We start from the raw sequence: 25,209 nt of genomic DNA on the forward strand, positions 1-25,209 counted from the left end.
ATATGCTGATAGAAGGCCGCTGCTACAGTACCCCACACGGTATACCCTCGATATGAACAGAGGAGAGACTGGTAGGGGAAGGTATGAGAGCCGATTAGCAGTTGGATGTTGAAGCACAGCTCCCAGCGGAGAACAAGAAGATTGGTCAGGCAGGCCGGGTCAGGAACGGAGAGGTCAGCGAAGTCAAGGTCAGGCAGGGTCAAACCAGAAAAACAGCAACCGGAACGTCAAAACAGGAGGAGTAGGCAAGAGGCGTAGTCAAGTGGATCAGGTCGAAAAGAATCAAGCTTGGATAATTCACAGGAATCTTCAGAGTAGCAAAGACGATGTCTGAGCAAGGTCCTGCTCTAAAAAGATGGTTTAAATAGGCCCAGCGTCCAAATGGCCTCAGCGTCACAGCGCCGGCGTCAGTACCGTCGCGCTTGCGTCAGTGCCGTCGCACTTGCGCCGGCGTCACCGCGCTTGCGTCGACGTCACCGCGCCTGCGTCGCTTCTGACGCGCTGCGTGACTGCGCCTGGAATGACTCGAGGGGCGGAGCCAGAACCCTTACGATCCTGACAGACCCCTGCCTGTTTTTGGACAATTCTGACTTCTGTACCTGACCCTTGCCTGGTAACCGACTCCGCTTATTCCGTAACCCTTCTGATTGATCTCCTGGTTTGACCCTTGCCTGCCTGACTCCATTTGTACTCTGCCTGCCCTGACCCGGCCTGATTTGACTATGCTTTCTGCCTACACCTTGTACCGCGACCTTCTTGGCACTTCTCTTAATAAGACCTGGCGGCATCCGATTAGCCGAGGGTTCCTCCCGAGGTGAAAGGTGGCTGTTAAAGGCGGAAGCAAGAGCTGAGAACAGGGTGCTTAGCATTGGTTCTGAATTTAGGTTGCCGACCGTGACAAAGAGAGTATCCTGTAAATGATTTCCTTATAAATGGAGATTGCTGATGTCATCAGTTATTATTGGTGCTCAGTGATTTGTTTCACATGACTCTCTGAATCCTGTGTATTATAATAAATAATGTACCCACTTTTAAAAAATATGAAGACATTAGAATTCACCTCAGAAATCAATGACCTGTATAAACACACTTGGTCTTCAGCTTTGCTTTTTTATATGGTCCTTATATTTGACAATAGCGAGCACATTATTTCTATTAAACAAACCAAACCATGTAAGAATATGATAGTATAATGCGGCGAAATGCGGGAATTCGCGCCTGGCAGATAAATCACTAAGGTCATCAGTTATAATCGGTGCTTAATGATGTACTTCCTGTCACATGGCATCACATACATAGGCTTTCCAAAACTAATCACATAGCAAACACAAGGCTGTTGTATACTGCATTGTAAAATTTCTTGGTTTCTTTTATTCATTTTAATGCTGCTGAATATATTTCTCATGGATATTAATATTACAGCAACCTCTGAGCACAGATCTAATTTTCACATGTCAAGGACACTGTCAAGTTCCAATATATTTGTAATTATAATGTCACTATGTGTTATTTGCTAAAATATGCTGGCAGAATTTGAGGGTTTAACCCTGATGGCAGGGACTAATGAATGACCTTAACAAGGAATCCGTCTAAGGAGCATGCCGGCTGGACAGGAAGTGGAAGAGAGTGGCTTAGGCTTTGGCTGGGGAAATCTTATTAACCCAAAAGCAATAACTGGAAGTTTTTATTCCAAACATTTCTCAGTAAAATGAACATAAATTATTAATTCTAAGCAACTTTCTATTACATAAATATATATATATATTATATAAATGTAATTGAGGTAGAAAACAGCATCTGATCCTCTTTTTCTATTTTCTGCACTGCTTGATCTGACTTAAAACAATGTAACAGAAACCAGTTTATTAAAACGAAACGTTAGCTAGGGATGGCTTCTTACTATACAGGTATCAAGAGTTAAAACGAGCAGTTTAAGGGGGAAATGCTGTTTTCAACTGCAATTTACAAATAACATTAAAACCAGTGCAATCTTTGCAAAGCTGCTTAGAATTAGGCAAAGTATAATTATTCTCCTTATTCTCCTTATTTTGGTAGTTACCTTTTAAAAAGTTTTAGTGCTGCAGTTGGTGAAAACAAGCGTTTGAGGGTGGAGTCAGCCAAAGGCGGTTTTTTCATTAAGGCTTGGGGGCAAATTCACTAACCTGCGGAGTTGCGCTAGCGCAGGCTTCACTAGGCGAAGTTTCGCCAGGGAGCCGCTAATTCGCTAAAATCCGAAGTTGCGCTCAGGGAGGCGAAAGGTAGCAAAGTTGCGCTAGCGTTAATTCGTCAAGGAAAGCGCAGTTACGCTAGCGATGCCTAATTTGCATACGACACGAAGTTAAAGTACAATAGACGTATATGTAGCAGCAAATACATTACACTACACAAGCCTGGGAAACCTTCATAAAATAAAACAGAGTTGTTATTTTGCCCTACACATGTGCCCACTGTATAGTTTAGGTGCCATATTTTAGGAAATGTAGGGGGGAAGGAGGGTACCCCAAAAAAATGTATGATCTTTTTAAGCCTATCACCCTTAAAAAAGGAAAAGACGCCAGCGTTTTTTGGGACTTAGAAAAAATTTCAACTTTTTTTGAAGCAATCCCTATCTACTCTATTGCACTTCGCCTGGTCTGAGGTGGCGAAGGCAAGTCTGGCACAAGAGGTAACGTTCAGTAAAATGCGCAAGTTAGTGAATTACCGTAGTTACGTCCCTTCGTCATCATGCAACTTCGCCTGGCTAGATTAGGTACACTTCGCTAGCGAATTTACGCCAGCAACCGTTAGTAAATCTGCAAAGTAACTAAATGACCTCACGCTGGCGAATTTGCGCTAGCGTTAGGTGCCTTGCACTTTAGTGAATTTGCCCCTTGGAGAGGCTAAGCCTCCCCAAATCTGTCTGCCTAAAGAATTAAAATAAAAGTTAAAAGACAAAAAATTAAAAATCACACTGTGCCACATGTGCATGAGTAAAAAAGCAGAATGGAGACTTAATAGTCAGTACTGCTGCTTTGCATTTCAACTGTCCAAACATAGTAACTATTTCGAAGGAGTTTGCATTTTTCCTCCTACACGCAAAAAATATACTGGCAATTTTACTGTATCCTAAATTTGAATAAATGATCATACCTCCCAACTACCCCGTTTTCTGCCGTATTTTGACTGCTCAGACTGCAGTCCTGAATTTATATTAAAAAGTCCAGAGTTTCTCTTTGATCACCTGCAGTGATGCCAGAAAAAGATGCAAAGTGTCTGAAATTTAAGACAATAGTTTTTTTTGGCAGAGATCTCAGAACATAGAACACCTGCACTTAGATACAGTTGTAACAATTTAAGATACGCAAATATACAAATGTAACTTTTTAAGATAAGCAGGTCTCTTGAGGTAATAAAATTAATTCAACAAAAGTAAGAGAAGTCTGATGTATATCTATTTATTTTTATTCATATAATTATTGTGCATATGCACATGGATGGGGAATATGAGCATGGGGAGAAGTGAGTTAAGATAGCAGCAAATGACAATTACATGGAAAACAAAGATTGTCTGGGGTGGAAGTCACACAATTACTCAACAAAAAAGGGTTATATCAATGTTTAGTTGAGGCAGGTTAATGGACAAATATATTATATACAGTACCCCTTAAAAAGTTTAGCTGTGTCTTTAAATGACAGAAGCATGCATCCATCATATTTATCAGGGGGGGATAAATTCCCACTCACATGCAACCCAATATTAAACAATAAAGCAAAAACTATGGAATATATTCTCTCTATGCTCTGATGCTGGAATAATGTGCTCCATTCTGTTGCTTTCATCTCTCTGCAAGACACGGAGTAAAACATTGGCCCCTAGAGCATTCTCATTACAGACATACTGTACAGCAGGCATCACACTAACACCGGGGAGTGTTTTTAGAGTAAGACTTATGCTAGCTCTGCAGGAGAGACAATCATTCTTACTATGAATGGGTTAACACCTTTAGACCAAAGAAGGTCATTAAAATATTAATATCCATCACACTCCACTGCACAAAGGAGTGAACTAGTTTTTAGACCAGAACGATCCCATTGCTGGAGGTGTTTGTCTCTTAAAAACCGTTACAGGAAGATATGAGTTTCTAAGCTGAAGGGATGCACTCTACATTGTCAAGATATGTATTATTACCAAGCAAAATCGAGAAAACACGAGACAAAGGCATTGGTTGAAGAGTTAATCACAGTAGACATGCTCTGTTGTTGTTGTCTGGATCTGGGATGTGTTTATCATTTCTGCCTCCATGGTTTCAGTGACATCTTGTTCTGCACTTACAACTCCCTGGGTGAATAGAAGAATAATACCATATCATTATATCAGGGAAAGCTGGCTAGTATATGTAACCTCCCTGCAGTTTCTCTCCAGGGAAGCCCTGTGCTTAGGGCACATACACTGACTCATTTACCAAAGCTGACATTATGCTCCGGAGAAGAAAGCTACCTAATGGGGGCCTGACTGTCACACAACATCACTATTCACTATAATGATGACAAAAGGATATTATAAATATATAATATATCCTATCATATACAATATACATGTTAAAAGGAATTAAATAAAGTGCCATTTTACTTTGCCTATTATATGACCAGTAGTGATGGGCAAATTTTTTTGCCAGCCATAGGTTTGTGGCAAAACTCCTCATTTTGCCAACTGCAAATTTATTTGCGAATCTGCGGCAAACATTTGCTGCGACAAAAAAGTCAATGCAACAAAAAGGTAGTGCAAAAAAAATGGCCATTGACAAAAAAGTCGCCTTAAGAAAAAAAATGGGCATTGATTTTAATGTATTTGGAGTGAAAAAAATTGTCGCGCACGTTAAAAGATTGTTCCGCAGAAAATGATTTTCAATACCTATTGACTTCAATGCCATATCGCTAATTTTTTTGATGGGACAAATTAGCTCATCATTAATGACCAGTCATTGTTCTTATCATTATTATCATCACAGGTATGGGATCTCTTATCCAGAAACCCAGAGAACTCAGAATTGGAGGAAGGGCATCTCCCATCAAATCCATTTAAAGTAAGTAAATAATTTTAAGTTAACATACTCTCTGTGCACAATGACACTATCAAACTAGAATTTTTGAGAAACAGGAAAGGGCCTGAACAGAAAGATAAGCAAAAAATAAATAAAATAGGAGGGCAATTTTCCATTTAAAAGCCTTCTATAATTTCCTATTCACTACCCAGGTATATTAAAAAGGCAATACAAAAATTCCATTATGAAAGAAATTTAAATCTAAGCAACTTTACATTACATCAATTTAACATTATTTTTTAATGTAATTGCTATTGAAAGCGGTGTCTGTTTGTCTCTTGCTATTTTGTATGCTGCTGGTTCAGACCATTGAAATAATGTAGCAGAAGTCAGATGAGTAATAAACTGTTTTTGATACAATTATTTCATTTTTTTAAACAGAGTATAGCGGATTCTGCTTTTAATTGCATTTACATTAACAAATTAGTCTAAAATGATTGAAATGAATGTTTATTTTTAGTTCCTGGAAAATTCCATGTTTTCTTTCATTAAGCTTTTCTTTATGGTTTAACCCCTTTATATTGCTTCATGAAATAGTCACATGACCAGATAATGTATAGGAACAATGTTAACTTTTGTGTTTTCATTTTATCCAAGCCTTCTATTACATCTACAGTATTTGTGACTTTTACAGCAAGGGAATTATGAGTAGATTTTACCCAATGTCTAACAAACACACCTCCAAAAATAAGGAGTACCTCCTTAACATAATATCATCCTCTTTAAGGGCAAGTCAACTCTAAAATGTGCCTAATAAAAGAAAGCTTCATTCTAAACAACTTTGCAATATATGTTTATTAACAATTTTCAGTGCTTTTAAAGTTATATGTAAAAAACAAGCTGTTGAAAGAAACATTTAAATCCTGATTGTTACATTTTAAATAATGTTGCAAAAGTCTTGGTTCCCCAGCAAAGACAGTTCTGTTAATCAGCTGCCTTGTTTCAACAGTCTGAGCCTTCAGGGTAGATAAAAGAAAGAAACAGACACTGCTTTCTATAGTAATACATATTTACAAATAAGTTATAAGTTACAAATAACTTAAAAACCATAGAAAATTATAATCAATGTATATTGCAAAGTTGCTTAGAATTATGTTGTCTTTTATAAGGCAAAAAACATTTTTTTGGATTGACATTCCCTTTAAAGAGGAACTATCGCGAAATTGAAAATTTAGTATAAGCTTCATCATAATGAAACAAGAAACATTCTAAATACAATCAATTAAATATTCTGCATAGTTTCTGAAATTATCAAGTTTATCTTCACAAGTCCTCTCTCAGCATCTATTTCTCTTCATTCTGTATTCTTGCAGTAGTTGGGTGTCAGATATTCATTGACAGTTAGATCCAATATACTGTATCTTATAGGGGGCTTCCTTTCCTAGCAGATGTATAAGAGCTCACTCAAATAACTGATTGCAGTACAAACAAAATAACTGTCTTTTGCACAAATCCTGCATGTAGAGAGACATGAGGTCAGGTGATTTTAATAGCGTGAGCTCTAATACATCTTCTAGGCAAAAGGAGCCCCCATATAAGACATATTTGATTGAATATCTGACACCCAACTGCTGCATGAAGAGATAATGAAGAGAAACAGATGCCGAGAGAGGAATAGTAAAGATAAACTTGATTATTTCAGAAACGCTAAATGTTCAACTGACCCCATCCCACTGAACCCCTTTGTTACATACATTAATAAATGACCAGAAGAGATGCTATAAAATGGCCACAGCATTTATTCACATTTTATCAAATAAATTGCACCTTGCCAGCCTAACCCAAGGCAATATTCTAAAGCCACTATGCTCTGCCATTCCTCACTGAAGACTTGAGATCAGCACTATGACATTATATTCACCATTGAGCATTAGGCTGCCTCTACCTATAGAGAGGACGGCCCACAAACTTTGCTACCAGCAGGAGCTGCATCTTCCAACATGATAGAAGTTCAGCAGCCCTGCTACTAGTCCTGAATCTGCAGTGTGTCGATGATAGGAAATACAAGCAGTCTGTCACCTAGCACAAGGAGTAGTAGTGTCTGTATCCAGGGCTGCTTTAATAAAGGGGTATCTGCCCAGGGCCCACTACTGTTGGGGGCCCACCGCTGAGCTGTTTTTTTTTTTTTTTTTACATAGCAGCCTCTGCTGCCTCTCTATCCCACCCCCGCCGCCAACACCACCATCCCAGCCATCCTCACCAAAATCTCCCCCCCCCAGAAATCGGTACTTGGTAGATCCCCCTGCACTGGAAATCCTCTCCTTATATAAGCGTCTGTAGGAGTAGGCGCCGCCGCAGTCTACAAATTGGCAACAGAGGGGGAGGGAGCGTATTGCATGACGCGTCAAACAAAGTGCTCAACGCCAGGCCTGGCAGTCTACTCTGAGTTGGGGCAGAAGCCACCCGCTGCTGTGCCGCCCACCTTGCCTTGCTTGCCTCAGTCAGTGTGGGTGGGTAGTTGGTATGTAAAATATTAAATTTGTTTGCTGTAATGCTGTATATTTTGTTGCTCAGATAAGGGATAGTTTGCCAAATGTTGGGAGCCCCATGGGGGGGTATCAGATGGAATTGATTACTTCTGGGGGTGTTTATACATGAAATAATCTGTGTGCCAATCTTATGAGTTCTGGGGTTGTTTATGCATGAAATAATCTGTGTGCCATCCTTATATGAGTTTTGGGGGTATTTATACATGAAATAATATGTGTGCCATCCTTATATGAGTTCTGGGGGTATTTATACATGAAATAATCTTTGTGCCATCCTTATATGAGTTCTGGTGGTATTTATGCAAGAAATAATCTGTGTGCCATCCTTATGAGTTCTGGGTGGTGTTTATACATAGCATTTGGAAATAACATAAATTAATACAATATTGACTCTCACTTTTTCAGCATAAAGATACCAAAAACAACACCATATAACAGTGAATTCAATAAAACATCCACATTTAGTTATTAATAGGTGATATGAGAACATAAAGAAGAGAACTCCTGACATTTTGAAAAATATGCAAAAAGGGGGAGGGTGGGTGCGATCTCCTCTCCCAGCCCAGATTTCACCTGCCTTAATGGAACAGTAACACCAAAAAATTAATGTGTTTTAAAGTAACAAAAACATCATGTACTGTTGAACTGAACTGGCAAAACTGATCTGCCTGCCCCAGAAACACCACTACAGTTCACACAAACAAGCTAGCAATGGCGAAAATTGAAAACAAGCTATATGGTACAGGTTAAATAGTGGATACCAGATAACACCATTATGTTCTACACTATCCGGTATCTCCTGTGTCACCTGAGCCCTGTCTCCTTAGAATGGCTGCCCCCATTGCTACACAGCAGCTTATTTATATAAACAATAGTAGTGTTTCTGAAGCAAACACAGCAGCCCCACCAGTGCAGGGCAACAACGCAGTATATCCCCATTGCCCCAAAAAAGCCTCATTTTTTATGTTACTGTTCCCCTAACTCATTGTTTCTCACCATTCACAGCTTCATCTGATTATGCCAATCTCTAAACATAAAACAATGCAATCTGGCTCCTGTTCATTCAGATCCCTTGTCATATAGCCCCTGCGCTTATAGCTCCAGGGATTTCCCTGAATTTTTAATTGATTCTATTTAAAAAAAACTTGTTATTTCAGTATGCTGAAGCTTAAAACTTAAATTTTCATTTTCGCAGTAGTTCCCCTTTTATGATTTACTTAAGGTGCCCATGTATTTCTATATTTCAGTTAAATACATATGAAGACATCACATTCCAGAAGCTTCTCATTCATAGATTTTTATTTTTATTTATAGTTTTCTGGCAAATTTCGTAAACTATAAGGTGCTATTATTGCTAGTATTTTTTTTATATGAACAATCCATAGTGATTGTAAAAAATAATCAAGTCAAAAGACAGTTGAACAATTAGTAACTGTAATCAGCTTTGAACTGATGGATTCCTCAGATGAATTTTTCATAAATCTGCCCCTAGGTGTAAAAGCACAAGAGGTATCTCAGTTGAATGCTACAAGTATCAGAGCGATCATGGAAAACAGAGATGTTTATTGCCTCAAACAAGGATATGGAGACTGCTTAATACATTTTGTAGAACCTTCAGCATGAGACAAAACCCTATTAAACATCTCCTGTGTTATAACCTAATAGCAGCAGTCCCCAATCCTGTCCTTTAATATTACCAGCAGATCACGTTGCTTTGAATATCTTTACAGACCATTAGGAGATGAATGAGCAGAGCTACCAGGGGATCAATAAATATTGCATGAACTTGGGGATCAGTAAAGTATGAGATGATTTTGAGTTAGATTATTGTGTTTATACACCAACGCCATTCCTGATACTTGGGTTCAGTAAGAACTCCCAAGAAAAGGGTCTGCATGACTTGAATATATTACTCAGGAAGATTTATCATAGCTACCAATCTACATATTAGGGATTCACCGAATCCAGGATTCGGTTTGGGATTTGTCCAGGATTCTGCCATTTTCAACAGGATTTGGATTTGACCAAATCCAAGTGCCTAGCTGTGCCGAATCCAAATCCTTAAAGCATGTGATTTTGATCACACAAACAAGAAAGTAAAACATTTTTTAACTGTTCGCACAGAGCATGGTTCTTTTGAGCCCTTCCTGGCCCTAATTTGCATATGCAAATTACTGTTCAGATTTGGTTCAGGATTTGGCCAAATCTTTCACAAAGGATTTGGTTGAATCCCAAAATAATGAATGTGGTGGATTCCCACTGATATACTGCTGTAAGGGTACCTCCAAAACCATGCAGTTTCTTTGACAACAATAAAGGGAATTTCTCTGCACTGCTTGTTATGAACATGTCTTCTACTACATTGTTTAATGAATAAACTTGGGCAACCAAATACCCTTTTCAATTGCAATTACAAAAGACTTTAAAATAACTATTTTTGCTACAATATTTTCGTCTTTTGCCATTATTTTTGAGATTTGGAGTTACAGTATAACTGTAACCAATTACCTTTATTGCATGCAACAATGTCCCTTGATTAAAATCGCTGTCTCGGAAAAGAAACCTTACTCTTATCTTATTGACCGACAATAAAATAAGGTTTTCTGCAAAGCAAAAGAACAAAACAAGAAACAATTCCTGGCAACTTGTTCACAGACTGGAAGCCTTTGTATTGGCAATCCATATATTTTTTCTAAAACCTGGAAGAAATGCTTTTACCTAGCTTTGGGGTTGACTGGATCAGCAATAAAACTTATGACCTATCCTCTATTAAATTGCAGCACCATGACTATTTTAAAGGCATATATCAGTTGTAGGCGAGAGTTTCTCTTTCAGCAGAGGCAAATGTGACAAGTAAGCACCACTGTAGAAAATGGGCCGCAGGCAATATTGATTTCATGTTCTGCTGTTCATGCCTTGCACTGATTACAGATATTCATAAAAGCTTTTCCACTTTACTCGAAAACATCTTAAATAATTGAATGAACATTAAAGCAAGTACAGAGAGTGCTCCATAGGTCAGTGGTTTTATTGTATTGAACATATAATATGTGTATACCTCTGAAGTCATGTCTTATTTTCTTTTAAAGTGTGTTTCAAAAACATGAAAGTCTTCAGTGACATAAATACCCAGAGGAACAATTTTTTAAAAGTTTTTTTAAAAAAATGAAAAAAACTGATGCTTCAGAGTTCAAAATGCATTTAAAAATGACAGTAAATAATAACCTAAGGGACGAGAGGCTATATAGTATTAATATAAAAATAGTAGTGTAATCTGTGATACTGTCAGACCTATAGAATAGTAGTGTAGTGATCCCTGGCCTTTACATTTCCAGTCCCCTACCCTAATTATTCTAACCCTTAGAAGTCCTACTTGCAGTCCTCCAATTACTCCTAAACTACACCACCAGGTAATGCTTTCAGACCTGTCAACCATCTTGGATTTTTCATAACTCTTTAGAAATCCAGTATTCCTATAAACCTTCTTTTATTCAGGGTGTCGCTCCACTTGTAGCAATACACTGCATATGCAATATGCAAATGATTGCATATCCTAGATCTTCATATCTGGCAGAGAAAGGAGTGTGAAGTCTGGCCATAACAAAGGGTGAATATGTGTGGCATGGTTAAAGATCACCCATATTTGGTTCTGGAGGGTTGACATCAAGTTGACAAGTGAAGGGGTGATTTAGGGAGCATAATATAGAGGTAATGTTCATACCTTAATGCTCTTAATAGTTTTCCTAGTTTTTAAATATCTCCCCTGTCTCTACCATTCATAACTATATCTAACTTACCACATGTTTTATGCATCTCCTCAAAAATAACCTTGCTTACATTATCATTTTGAACGCACTTACAATTGGTTCAACAAGTAGGTTGTGTAGCAGAAACCTATAAGATCTATAGATAGTGTAGGGAACATCTAATTCTAATGGGGGAATGTTTTATGTTTTGTTAATGCTAAAAACATTCGCAAACACCTTACATTAGTGACCATGTTTGTGTCCTTTTTGAACGATTATAATCCTTAAAGATTTCCTTGCAATGATTGCGAGCAAATGGCTCTTGCCAACATGCGCAGTGTATGTAATCGCAAAACATTTATTTGCAATGAGATATTTAACAATAAAATGTTGTTTATATAGTTAATTGGACAAAAATGTAATGTATAAAGGCTGGAGTGACTGGATGTCCAACATAATAGCCAGAACACTACTTCCTGCTTTGCAGCACTCAGAGTTATAGAGCTATCTGCATTTAGGAAATAAAATACAATAAGGAATATTAGGAAGGAGGACAAACAACTACTACGTACAAGTCTTTGTTCTGCATTCCAAAATAAAGAATTATTTGATCAACAATCTAAAATAAGAATCCATTTCCTAAAACTAAAACCAATTCACACATGAAGACATTCATCTTTTAAAAGCTAATGAAGCCTCAACAATTGGGGTTTCAGATATTATATATTAAACCACTCCATACCAATTAATAGCATGGGAATCTGACTCACGGTATTATGATATGAGGAACACCTCTCCAGTGCTAGATGGATCAGAGAGGGACATTCAATTCAACATCAGATCCAGTAAACCATGATAGCTTGGCATGCTTCCTTCTAAAGCATATCTCCTATAAGCATCAGAGGCTGTTAGTTTCCATTAAATATTTTTTAATTACATGATGGCATCAGTATAAATCATTTCTATCATACAAAGGTCCTACAATTCTGTAAGCTATTTTAACTGAGCAAGAAACTACAGTAATAACAGTAAGGGAACTCTATAAAAATAACATAAAACTACAGATGATAAAAAAACACCTGAACACCAGTGAACAGGGGAAAGACTGTGTTTCAGTCTGGAATTAATCTACACACACCCCTCCCAGGCAAGAATTTGACGGCTCATAGATAAAATCACTAACATGTCAATGAAACGTGACATCATATTTATGGAAGACTAATATACCAGATGAGGCTTAGAATGTGTTGGTTTGTACACATAAAAGTATCTATATATTGAAGGACATGAGGCTGCAAATTTGATTTATACGTTATACCAAGGGATATATATATATATATATATATATATATATATATATATATATATATATATATATATATATATATATATAAAATCCAAAAAGTGAGGTGCACACTGGGAACTTTTGCTTAATTTAAAAGGTCAATTTTATTAAATAAATCTTAATAGGTCAACATTTCGGACTGTTTCTGAGACCTTTATCAAGACCATTAACACGCCATAAAACATATTGCCAATAAATAAGTAAAACCAATTAGCACTCACCCAACCCCGTGCCACCCCTTGGGACATGTGATGCACAATTAAGCAAAAGTTCCCAGTGTGTACCTCACTTTTTGGATTTTTGTATGCAGCTTTGGATGGTAGCACATGGGTCAGTCATTTGGAGTAGTGGTGTGTTGAGCCATTTGGACTGTGTGTGTGTATATATATATATATATATATATATATATATATATATATATATATATATATATATATATATATATATATATATATATATATATATATATATATATATATATATATATATATATATATATACACACTGCTGCCAATATTGAGTGCTACAGTGCATAGGTGTCTTGCAATAGAATGGTCTTGCAATAGAACCAGAATGTTTACTTGTCCTGAGTTGTACCAAGCTATATTCAAGATTATGGTTAAACTTCCAAATAACTTGCCCACCAAAGATATCAAACCTTTTAGGCCTATAATTCCCAGGCTGAGATTGTAATCCTATTTTAATCATCTTTCCCTCAATCTACAGGCACCATAACTGAAGTGAGTTTGAAATAATCAGAAACAGGGGTCCGGCTAAAACTGAACTAAGTTCTCTTAGTAGTTGAGGCTGTGTTCCATCAGGTCCTGGTGCCTCGTTCACATTAACTTTAAGTAAACATTTGAGTACCATATCATGTGTCAGCCACTGTCTTATCTGAGCATTAGTGCCTCTATCCAGCTGGTCTTCAAGCTCCTCTGTAGTATTCATTGAAGAAAAGAATTAAGCAAATATGCTTTTTTAGAAATCCCAACTTATACTTAACTTGCATCTTATTACTATTAATATACTTACAAGGATTTTATGGAGTTCGTTTTCGACCTCAAAGTAATCAGTTCCTCGTTTTCTAGCTTTGCCTTCCTGACTGCTATTTTATATTAAAATAAATTAAAAGCAGCTTCTGTTCCATCTGACTTTCTTACTTCCAAGATGATGAATGTTAATGACCAGGGGAATTATTTAGGAACTAAAGCTTCCCAAAAAACACACTTTCATGTACACTCTTTGTGCTGCATTGAACATGCCATTTTCCAGGTAGAGAAACTTCCCACTGACCCAGGGTAGATGTGCCATCCTAGTAAATAAAAGCAAGTGAAGCAAGTTTATGGGTCAAAAAGTATTTTTAGGCGTATCCCAAATATTGGTATAGCCTACCTGTACACTACACATAAAATAGGCAAACACAAACATTTTATTTTGCTGCCATGACGGTTTATGGTTCTAGGATTAAAAAAAAAAGTAAAATGTACTGTTTGTATAAAAGCTAATGTCTGAAAATGAATTCTTGTTATGATTGACACCAATACTCTTCTTATGCCTTTTGTATTTCTTCATTTTTATTGCACTGGCATCAACTGTAATTTTTACCAGCCAGGCAAATACAATAGAGCCAAGTAAAAACCTATTTTCAGAGCCATTTTGTTGCAGAGCCTTTGCACCATACCAGAATTCTATTAAAAGTGAGCAAAATACCCCATGTCTAGCTTATATGACATGTCAAATGGCCACGGTTATAACAAGGCAATGGCATTTTAAGCAACAATAACTATAGGTTACAGAGTAAGACTAGATTTCCAGGAACAAGATCACTGCAATAAATTTGTACAGTTTGTCCGATTTAAAAAAATGAATACATTTTCTGTGACTGTGACAATTGTTTCCAGGGATGCTTGGCAGCTATTATTAGTCAAGTGAAGCACTTCATGATACATCAATGATCAATAGACAAAAGAAAATAATATACATTATACCAAACATTTACAAGGATGATCCTAAGAGGTTACGAAATACACAGCCTTCTTCAAGCATGCTTCAGCACTGTAAAATCTTGAAGGATGTTGGGAGTTTTAGCAGCTGAATTACAAATGAGTGTCCATTTCACTGAATTTATTAAAAATAAGCTTTTCAATATAAAATTGTTAAATTTAAATGTAAACAGTAAAATAGTGTACCATATGATTTTGTCTTGAGCGGTGTTGTAAAAGGGAATCATTTTCATTTCTCCATGGTAGACAGGGCTGGTCCTATCAAATGTGGGGCCCAATTGGGACCATGTTGGCGGGGCCCCTAGACAAAGTGTTGCTGGCTACTGACACACCAAGCATTTAGGAAAATAAGGACATACAGGCACAAAATAGAAAGGAAAGTGGCAGACAAGGTAAGAGAGTGAGAGGGATGAAATAGGGACACATAATAGGGGCACACAGGGTAAGAGAGAGAGGGAGGAAATAGGAGAGTGGACTGGGCCAATTAGTTTGGGGCAGGCTGGGACGATTCCGCTTGGGAGCAGGTTTGGTTGGATTGGGGGCAGGCAGGGCCTATCAAGGTTGGAGGAAAGCTGGGCCTATGAGAGTTGGGGGCAGGCTAGACCTATGGATTTGGGGATGGGCTGGACTCTCAAAGTTGGGGGCAGGCCAGGCAGCATCATGTGCTGAGGGAAATATTATCTGTGCTGCCCTCTGGTGCGGGGCCCCCCAGAGGTGCGGGGCCCAATTGGGCCCAATTGGTCCAATAGGCCTAAGGCCGGCCCTGATGGTAGATATATACAGTATTTTCTGCTTACAAAAAGAATGATTATTTCCTGGCAGTCCTTTAAGTGATTTCCTTTCTGCCAATAAAAATCATTCCATTTGAATTCAGGAATAGAGATGTCGCGAACTGTTCGCCGGCAAACTTGTTCGCGCGAACATCGGGTGTTCGCGCTCGCCGGAAGTTCGCGAACGTCGCGCGACGTTCGCCATTTTGGGTTCGCCATTGTTGGCGCTTTTTTTTGCCCTCTCACCCCAGACCAGCAGGTACATGGCAGCCAATCAGGAAGCTCTCCCCTGGACCACTCCCCTTCCCTATAAAAACCGAAGCCCTGCAGCGTTTTTTCACTCTGCCTGTGTGTGCTGAAGAGATAGTGTAGGGAGAGAGCTGCTGCCTGTTAGTGATTTCAGGGACAGTTGAAAGTTTGCTGGCTAGTAATCGTTTTGATACTGCTCTGTTATTGGAGGGACAGAAGTCTGCAGGGGTTTGAGGGACATTTAAGCTTAGGTAGCTTTGCTGGCTAGTAATCTACCTTCTACTGCAGTGCTCTGTATGTAGCTGCAGTGGGCAGCTGTCCTGCTTCTGATCTCATCTGCTGACTGCTGCAATAACAGTAGTCCTTGTAAGGACTGCTTTTATTTATTTTTTTGTTGTTTTACTACTACTACTACTACTACTACTATAAGAGCCCAGTGCTATTAGTCTAGCAGTGTTGGGGAGTGGGACTGGTGTGCTAATCTGCTGCTCCTAGTAGTTCAGCAGCACCAACTTTAATTTTTTTTTTTTAATATTCATTTTTTTTTTATTTTACTTTTTTTTATTTTACTACCGCTGTAGTAGTGTATAAGTTGACCTTTTAGGCATTATTTGCCCTGTAGGCATTATTTGCACACTGTTTTCTTCAACCCGCCATCGAGCTGTGTGACCTTGTTCACATTCTGTCTAAATATCCATAATATTACCGTCTCCAGAAAAAACACCGGAGTCACTTTTTTCAAGCAGCCATAATATATTTTACGTAATCCGTATCCACCGCTGTAGTAGTGTATACGTTGGCCTTGTAGGCATTATTTGCACACTGTTTTCTTCAACCCGCCATCGAGCTGTGTGACCTTGTTCCCATTCTGTCTAAATATCCATAATATTACCGTCTCCAGAAAAAACACCGGAGTCACTTTTTTCAAGCAGCATTCATATATTTTACGTAATCCGTATCCACCGCTGTAGTAGTGTATACGTTGGCCTTGTAGGCATTATTTGCACACTGTTTTCTTCAACCCGCCATCGAGCTGTGTGACCTTGTTCCCATTCTGTCTAAATATCCATAATATTACCGTCTCCAGAAAAAACACCGGAGTCACTTTTTTCAAGCAGCATTCATATATTTTACGTAATCCGTATCCACCGCTGTAGTAGTGTATACGTTGGCCTTGTAGGCATTATTTGCACACTGTTTTCTTCAACCCGCCATCGAGCTGTGTGACCTTGTTCCCATTCTGTCTAAATATCCATAATATTACCGTCTCCAGAAAAAACACCGGAGTCACTTTTTTCAAGCAGCATTCATATATTTTACGTAATCCGTATCCACCGCTGTAGTAGTGTATACGTTGGCCTTGTAGGCATTATTTGCACAGTGTTTTCTTCAACCCGCCATCGAGCTGTGTGAGCTTGTTCACATTTTGTCTAAATATTGATAATATTATCGTCTCTAGAAAAACCACTTGAGTTACTTTTTTTCAAGCAGCATTCATATATTTTACGTAATCCGTATCCACCGCTGTAGTAGTGTATACGTTGACCTTGTAGGCATTATTTGCACACTGTTTTCTTCAACCCGCCATCGAGCTGTGTGACCTTGTTCCCATTCTGTCTAAATATCCATAATATTACCGTCTCCAGAAAAAACACCGGAGTCACTTTTTTCAAGCAGCATTCATATATTTTACGTAATCCGTATCCACCGCTGTAGTAGTGTATACGTTGGCCTTGTAGGCATTATTTGCACACTGTTTTCTTCAACCCGCCATCGAGCTGTGTGACCTTGTTCACATTTTGTCTAAATATTGATAATATTATCGTCTCTAGAAAAACCACTTGAGTTACTTTTTTTCAAGCAGCATTCATATATTTTACGTAATCCGTATCCACCGCTGTAGTAGTGTATACGTTGACTTTGTAGGCATTATTTGCACAGTGTTTTCTTCAACCCGCCATCTAGCTGTGTGTATTATCGTTTCCAGAAAAACCAACTGAGTTTTTGTTGTTGTTGTTGTTTTTTTAAAAATAATGCCAGGCAAAGGCAGGCCGCCACGCAGAGGCCGTGCTAGGGGCCGTGCTGCTATGCAATCCTGTGGCCCTAGCAAATTGCCCAGTTTTAAAAAGCCAATGACCCTGAACTCCCAAAATGCTGAAGAGGTAGTTGACTGGCTTACACAGCACACCCCATCCTCTACCGTTTCTAACTTTACCACAACATCCTCCTCATCCTCCACTGCTATGGCCACCCCACGTAACACTTCCTCCACCACCGGTGCCCCTTCTTCACTGGGGTCAGAGGAGTTATTTTCCAATGAGTTTCTTGAACTGAGTAATGCGCAACCATTATTGCCAGAAGAAGATGAAGGAGATGAGGACCTTACACCAGATTTAATTCTGGCAGAGAACACGATAGAGATGGACATAATGAGTGATGAGGAGGAGGTCCCCGCTGCTGCTTCCTTCTGTGATGTGTCAGAAGAAATTGATGCATCTGAGGAGAATGATGATGAGGAGATTGATGTTTTGTGGGTGCCTAGTAGAAGAGAGCAAGAGGAGGGTAGTTCAGATGGAGAGACGGAGAGTCAGAGAGGCAGTAGGAGAATAAGACTTAGAAGAAGCAGGGAGGACAGCCCGCAGGGATCAGCAGGGCAACAACATGTATCGGCACCTGTGTTCAGCCGGCCAACGCACCCGCCATTGCCGCCAATACCGCCAACTCCGCCAACTTCTACTGTTACCGCCAGATCGCACACTTCCAAAAAGTCAGCAGTGTGGGATTTTTTTAATGTGTGTGCCTCTGACAAAAGCATTGTAATTTGCAATGAGTGCAGTCAGAAACTGAGCCTTGGTAAGCCCAACAGCCACATAGGTACAACTTCTATGCGAAGGCACATGAGCGGCAAGCACAAAGCACTTTGGGAGCAACACCTCAAAGGCAACAGGCAAACTAAAAGCCACACTCCTTCTGGTCCAGCATCTTACTGCTCTACCTCTGCTCTCCTTGACCCGTCTGAACCACCCTCCACTCCGCCTTCCACCTTGACCACCTGTTCCCATTCCCAGTCATCTGCCACCAGCCAAGTTTCTGTGAAGGCCATGTTTGAGCGTAAGAAGCCAATGTCTGACTGTCACCCCCTTGCCCGGCGTCTGACAGCTGGCTTGTCTGCACTCTTAGCCCGCCAGCTTTTACCATACCAGCTGGTGGACTCTGAGGCCTTCCGCAAATTTGTAGCAATTGGGACACCGCAGTGGAAGGTACCCAGCCGCAATTTTTTTCTAAAAAGGGAATACCACACCTGTACCAACATGTGCAGAGCCAAGTTACCGCATCTCTGTCACTTAGTGTTGGGCCAAAGGTCCATATGACTACTGACGCATGGTCCTCCAAGCATGGTCAGGGCAGGTATGTCACCTACACTGCCCACTGGGTGAACTTGGTAATGGCTGGGAAGCAGGGAATGGGTAGCTCAACAACAACAGTGGAGTTGGTGTCACCGCCACGGATTGCACGCGGTTCTGCCACCACCTCTACTCCTCCATCGCTCTCTACCTCGTCTTCTTCTTCTTCTTACTCTGCTGCTGGGTCCTCCTTCTCCTCCTCCACACCTGTGCACCCCCAGCTCCCCCTAGGCTATTCGACGTGCCAGGTACGCCGTTGTCACGCTGTCTTGGGGATGACGTGCCTGGAAAGCAAAAACCATACCGGATCTGTACTCCTGTCATCTCTGCAGTCACAGGCCGATCGGTGGCTGACCCCACACCAACTGCAGATCGGAAAAGTGGTGTGTGACAATGGAAGCAATCTGTTGGCAGCGTTGAGACTAGGCAATTTAACACATGTGCCCTGCATGGCACATGTGTTAAATTTAATAGTCCAACGTTTTGTCTCCAAGTACCCAGGATTCCAGGACGTTCTCACCCAGTCCAGAAAGGTGTCGGCCCATTTCAGACGTTCCTACACAGCCATGGCACGCCTTGCTGACATTCAGCAGCGCTACAACATGCCAGTCAGGCGTTTGATTTCTGACAGCCAGACTCGCTGGAATTCAACGCTCCTTATGTTGGAACGTCTGCTGCAACAACAAAGGGCCGTCAACGAGTACCTTTTTGAACTGGGTGGTAGGACTGGATCTGCACAGCTGGGGATTTTTTTCCCCCGTTACTGGGTGCTTATGCGCGATGCCTGCAGGCTCATGCGACCTTTTGAAGAGGTGACAAATATGGTCAGTCGCACCGAAGGCACCATCAGCGACCTAATACCCTTCGCTTTCTTCCTGGAGCGTGCCGTGCGACGAGTGACAGATGAGGCTGTAGACCAGCGTGACGAGGAGCTGGAAGCGCACGATTTCTGGTCGGAATCACCAGAACGAACCCAGGCACCTGCTGCAACGCAGGGAGAGGTGCCAGAAGTGGAGTCAGAGGAGGAAGGTGGCTTTGTGGAGGAGGAGGAGGAGGACCAACAGGAGCAGGCTTCCCAGGGGGCTAGTGGTGACCTTTTGGGGACCCCTGGTCTTGTACGTGGCTGGGGGGAGGAGACCGTGGATGATGCAGTCCTTGATAATGAGGAAGCGGAGATGGATAGCTCTGCATCCAACCTTGTGAGAATGGGGTCTTTCATGCTGTCATGCCTGTTGAAGGACCCCCGTATCAAGAGGCTTAAGGAGAAGGACCTGTACTGGGTCGCAACGCTACTAGACCCTCGGTACAAGCATAAAGTGTCAGAAATGTTACCAACATACCACAAGTCCGAAAAGATGCGGCATTTACAAACCAGCCTGCAAAACATGTTGTACAATGCTTTTAAGGGTGATGTCACTTCAGGAACTCATCAACATTCCAGGGGCAGAGGTGCCAGTAATCCTGCCACGAGCACACCTGCAAGGACAAAGCCCTTTGGCCAGTCTGTAACGTCAGACATGCAAATGTTTTTCTGTCCAAGGCAGCGCCACAACCCTTCTGGATCCACCCTCAAAGAACGCCTCGACCGGCAGGTAGCGGACTACCTGGCATTAACTGCAGATATCGACACTCTGAGGAGCGATGAACCCCTGGACTACTGGGTGCGCAGGCTTGATCTGTGGCCAGAGCTGTCACAATTTGCCATGAACCTCTTGTCTTGCCCAGCCTCAAGTGTGCTCTCAGAAAGGACCTTCAGTGCAGCAGGAGGGATTGTAACTGAGAAGAGAACTCGCCTAGGTCACAAAAGTGTCGATTACCTGACCTTTATTAAAATGAATGAGGGGTGGATCTCGGAGGGTTACTGCACGCCGGAAGACTTGTTCTGACTTCTATGCAGCTGTCCTTCTCTTCAAGCCTCATGACTCCACACACAGCTGTCCTTTAGCGTCCTCCTCCTCCCTCCGCCACCGTTACAAACTAGGGTGCAAACCCTACTGGTTTAATTTTTTCTGGCCTCTGTGCTTCAGTGTCTGCAACCAAAAAAACTGGGCAAACAATGTCTACAAGGTCAACGTATGGCAAAAAATGACTATTTTCAGCATTTATATGGCATATTTTTTCTGGCAACTGTGCTTCAGTGGCTGCATCCAAAAAAATGCATATTTTCTGCATTTATATGGCATAATTTTTCTGGCCTCTGTGCTTCAGTGGCTGCAACCAAAAAAATGCATATTTTCTGCATTTATATGGCATAATTTTTCTGGCCTCTGTGCTTCAGTGGCTGCAACCAAAAAAATTTATATTTTCAGCATTTATATGGCATAATTTTTCTGGCAACTGTGCTTCAGTGGCTGCGACCAAAAAAATGACTATTTTCAGCATTTATATGGCATATTTTTTCTGGCCTCTGTGCTTCAGTGGCTGCGGCCAAAAAAACTGGGCAAACAATGCCTACAAGGTCAACGACGTTGACCTTGTAGGCATTGTTTGCCCAGTTTTTTTGGCCGCAGCCACTGAAGCACAGAGGCCAGAAAAAATATGCCATATAAATGCTGAAAATAGTCATTTTTTGCCATACGTTGACTCAACGTATATGGCAAAAAATGACTATTTTCAGCATTTATATGGCATATTTTTTCTGGCAACTGTGCTTCAGTGGCTGCGACCAAAAAAATGCATATTTTCTGTATTTATATGGCATAATTTTTCTGGCCTCTGTGCTTCAGTGGCTGCAACCAAAAAAATTTATATTTTCAGCATTTATATGGCATAATTTTTCTGTCAACTGTGCTTCAGTGGCTGCGACCAAAAAAATGCATGTTTTCTGCATTTATATGGCATAATTTTTCTGGCCTCTGTGCTTCAGTGGCTGCAACCAAAAAAGTTTATATTTTCAGCATTTATATGGCATAATTTTTCTGTCAACTGTGCTTCAGTGGCTGCGACCAAAAAAATGCATATTTTCTGCATTTATATGGCATAATTTTTCTGGCCTCTGTGCTTCAGTGGCTGCAACCAAAAAAATTTATATTTTCAGCATTTATATGGCATAATTTTTCTGGCAACTGTGCTTCAGTGGCTGCGTCCAAAAAAACTGGGCAAACAATGTCTACAAGGTCAACGTATGGCGAAAAATGACTATTTTCAGCATTTATATGGCATATTTTTTCTGGCAACTGTGCTTCAGTGGCTGCGTCCAAAAAAACTGGGCAAACAATGCCTACAAGGTCAACGTATGGCAGTTGTTTAAAGAGAACAGTAGATTACTAGCCAGCAAAGCTACCTAAGCTAAAATGTCCCTCAAATCCCTGCAGACTTCTGTCCCTCCAATACAGAGCAGTATCAAGCAGATTACTAGCCAGCAAACTTACTATCATCTGTCCCTGAAATCACTAACAGCTCTCCCCCTACACTATCTCTTCCAAGCACACACAGGCAGATTTTTCAGATACATTTTTGCCCTTGATCCCCCTCTGGCATGCCACTGTCCAGGTCGTTGCACCCTTTAAACAACTTTAAAATCATTTTTCTGGCCAGAAATGTCTTTTCTAGATGTTAAAGTTCGCCTTCCCATTGAAGTCTATGGGGTTCGCGAACCGTTCGCGAACCGCTCGCGTTTTTGCGCAAGTTCGCGAATATGTTCGCGAACTTTTTTTCCGACGTTCGCTACATCCCTATTCAGGAATGAGTCATAGCAAGATTAATTATGCACACTGTATATAAAAACAAAGGTATTCTGTTACTGACATAACATGTAGATGTCTTACCTATAGAGAAGACTGTAGATTATAGAATATAGATTCATGCCAAAAAGAGGATTTGGTGCATTCAATTCCAGAGTTTCTCATGGAGCCAGTTGCAATTTCATGAGAAAAAAATGTTTTTCACATACGTTTTCTTTTGAAGCCAATTGGAAAAAGTCAAACTGAATTAAGAAAAAAATTTTTTTGTAAATTGAATCTCACCCATACGTTATCATGTGATAAACCATAAAATAACATTTTCTTGTGGAATTAATCTGCCACAGATCCTGCTGAATTCAGATCAGGAATTTCAGTTGTTATTGTTCATCCAACCTTACCCCCCCCCCTATTTTTTTTTAAATAGACTGAAACTGGTCCTCTTGCAGTATTTCCCTGTATTTTGCAATATACAGTACATTGGGCCACAATATTCAATTAGGAGAAAAGTTTTCTCCTCAAATTGAATCTCACATATGAACCTGTATTCCTTCAGATTTAATAATCATTATTAAGAGCTTGTTATAATGCTGGCCTGTATGGGAGAGTGGCATATAAATGTGTCTGGTGTCTGGAAGGAACCAGTTGTAGGGTATCCCTAGAATCTGTGGTTTGGGATGACGAGAGTCGTTCAGATAAGAGTGTCTGCACTTTTAAACATGGGCAAGAACCTAGCAATGAAGCCCTCTTTAACTTTCAACTCTCAAGGCAGCAGGGGCTCAAAAGGAAATTAGGGAACATACTGGAAAGGATGAACACATATTCAAAAACTAAATGTTGCATTTAAAACAATATAACTAATATTGGAGCGGTTACTGTACTGCATAATGAAGCAACCTGACTAAAAAAGGTCAAGCACATCTGCCTACATGCCAGGACAAACTTATCCAAAGGGATCATGTAAGAGTAGATCAGGATCTACCAATAGACCAGGATCAACCAATAGACCTTTAGCTGGTGATCTATAGATCTCAATACACTGCAAACAAACAGTTTGTCTAAAGTATTCTCCAGGTCCATTCTTTTCATTCAGATATTTATTCTGTTACATAAGAAATAGTTCTATAATATATTGTTGATTCTTCAATATAGCAATATAAATTCTCTCATAAATCAATATAATATTTAAGTAATATTTTCCGTGGAACAGAATGCTAACAATGATGGGACAACATCACTAAAAGTAGATTCCTGTATTAGTAAAGTATGGGCACTCCTGAGTTACTATGTTCTTTCTCATTGGTGTGATAAAAGTAGCTAATTTGACTAAAGCTGGCCATAGATGTTGAGATTTTTAAAAGATCCGATCCTCATCGTGAGACCACGATTTTCTCTGAAAGATCGTACGATCATACGAATTGACCATCAAAAAAAAAAAGACCAATTTGGCAGGAAAACAAAGGGGAGCTGCCTGCTTGGCCCTGCAAACATATATAGATTGCACTGGGACCGACAAAGATTTTTTGACCTGGCCGGTCAATTTCCCGACAGATGACGGCCGAAAAATCGTAAGATGTGCGATCGTTCGAATCCCACTAACCGCACGATAATTTCGAAGGATTGGTCGGACTTCTCTAAAATTGGTCGTTCGGCAAGAAGAATCGTTGCGTCTATGGTGAGCATAATAAACCACAATAAATTGTGTTCTCATAGATGACAAAAAAATACTAAAACAGATCAGTAGCCATTACTTCAGTGATATAATGGTTTACTATAGGCATTTTACATTTTAGGGTAATAGCTTTACAGAATGTGTTCCTGTTAAATAGAAAGAAAGCAAATTCTAACTAATTACTTCAAATGCTTCCACAAATTCCATTTGAAAGGTCACCAGAGGAAGACAAGCAATCCTGAAATCCATACACAAACAAGACACGCATCCTTCCTGTCTCCCGTTGTGATGATCCAGAAATAAAGCACAGATGTAAAAAGTACCAATACACAGCACTTTGTTTATTCTAAAAATAAAGGCATGTGCACATATAAAAGATGTAAATATGTAGTTGGGTTTCATACAATAATCCGAATAATTCGTGGTTTTCGTGTGATAATCCGAAAAAGTCAAACTTTTTGTACGACAAATCAGAAAAAAACGATTGTTCAGATTATTTTTGTGATTTTATGAAGTTTTTTCCCGCACCAGATTTTTTTGAGTTAATTTATTGCTAAATAAGGTAGAATTGTGAATGGGAGTTAGGTCAAAATTGTTTTAATAAAATAAAAATAAAAATGTGGATTTTAGTAAATAATAATTAGTAAATAATTTATCTTCTCCAAGGAGATTTTAAACTTAAAATACTTAAAGACAAGAAATATTTTATATTTATGCTTCGGAAAGTCCGATATATTTTGAATCCTAGATTAAAACCCACATCAGAATTT

At 39.8% G+C, this 25,209-nt stretch overlaps 1 long non-coding RNA gene across 1 annotated transcript in view; it reads right to left on the minus strand.

Annotated features, from left to right (window-relative positions):
- Nucleotides 1–3,434: 3,434 nt before the first annotated feature.
- The window catches only part of LOC121396425, a 60,651-nt gene continuing 38,876 nt past the window's right edge, over nucleotides 3,435–25,209 (minus strand). Inside the window, exon 3 of the long non-coding RNA XR_005963036.1 lies at nucleotides 3,435–4,318. This is a non-coding gene — a long non-coding RNA (uncharacterized LOC121396425). The remainder of the gene's footprint in view (nucleotides 4,319–25,209) is intronic.

This window comes from Xenopus laevis, chromosome 7S (assembly GCF_017654675.1).
Source record: "Xenopus laevis strain J_2021 chromosome 7S, Xenopus_laevis_v10.1, whole genome shotgun sequence".
NCBI lineage: Eukaryota > Metazoa > Chordata > Amphibia > Anura > Pipidae > Xenopus > Xenopus laevis.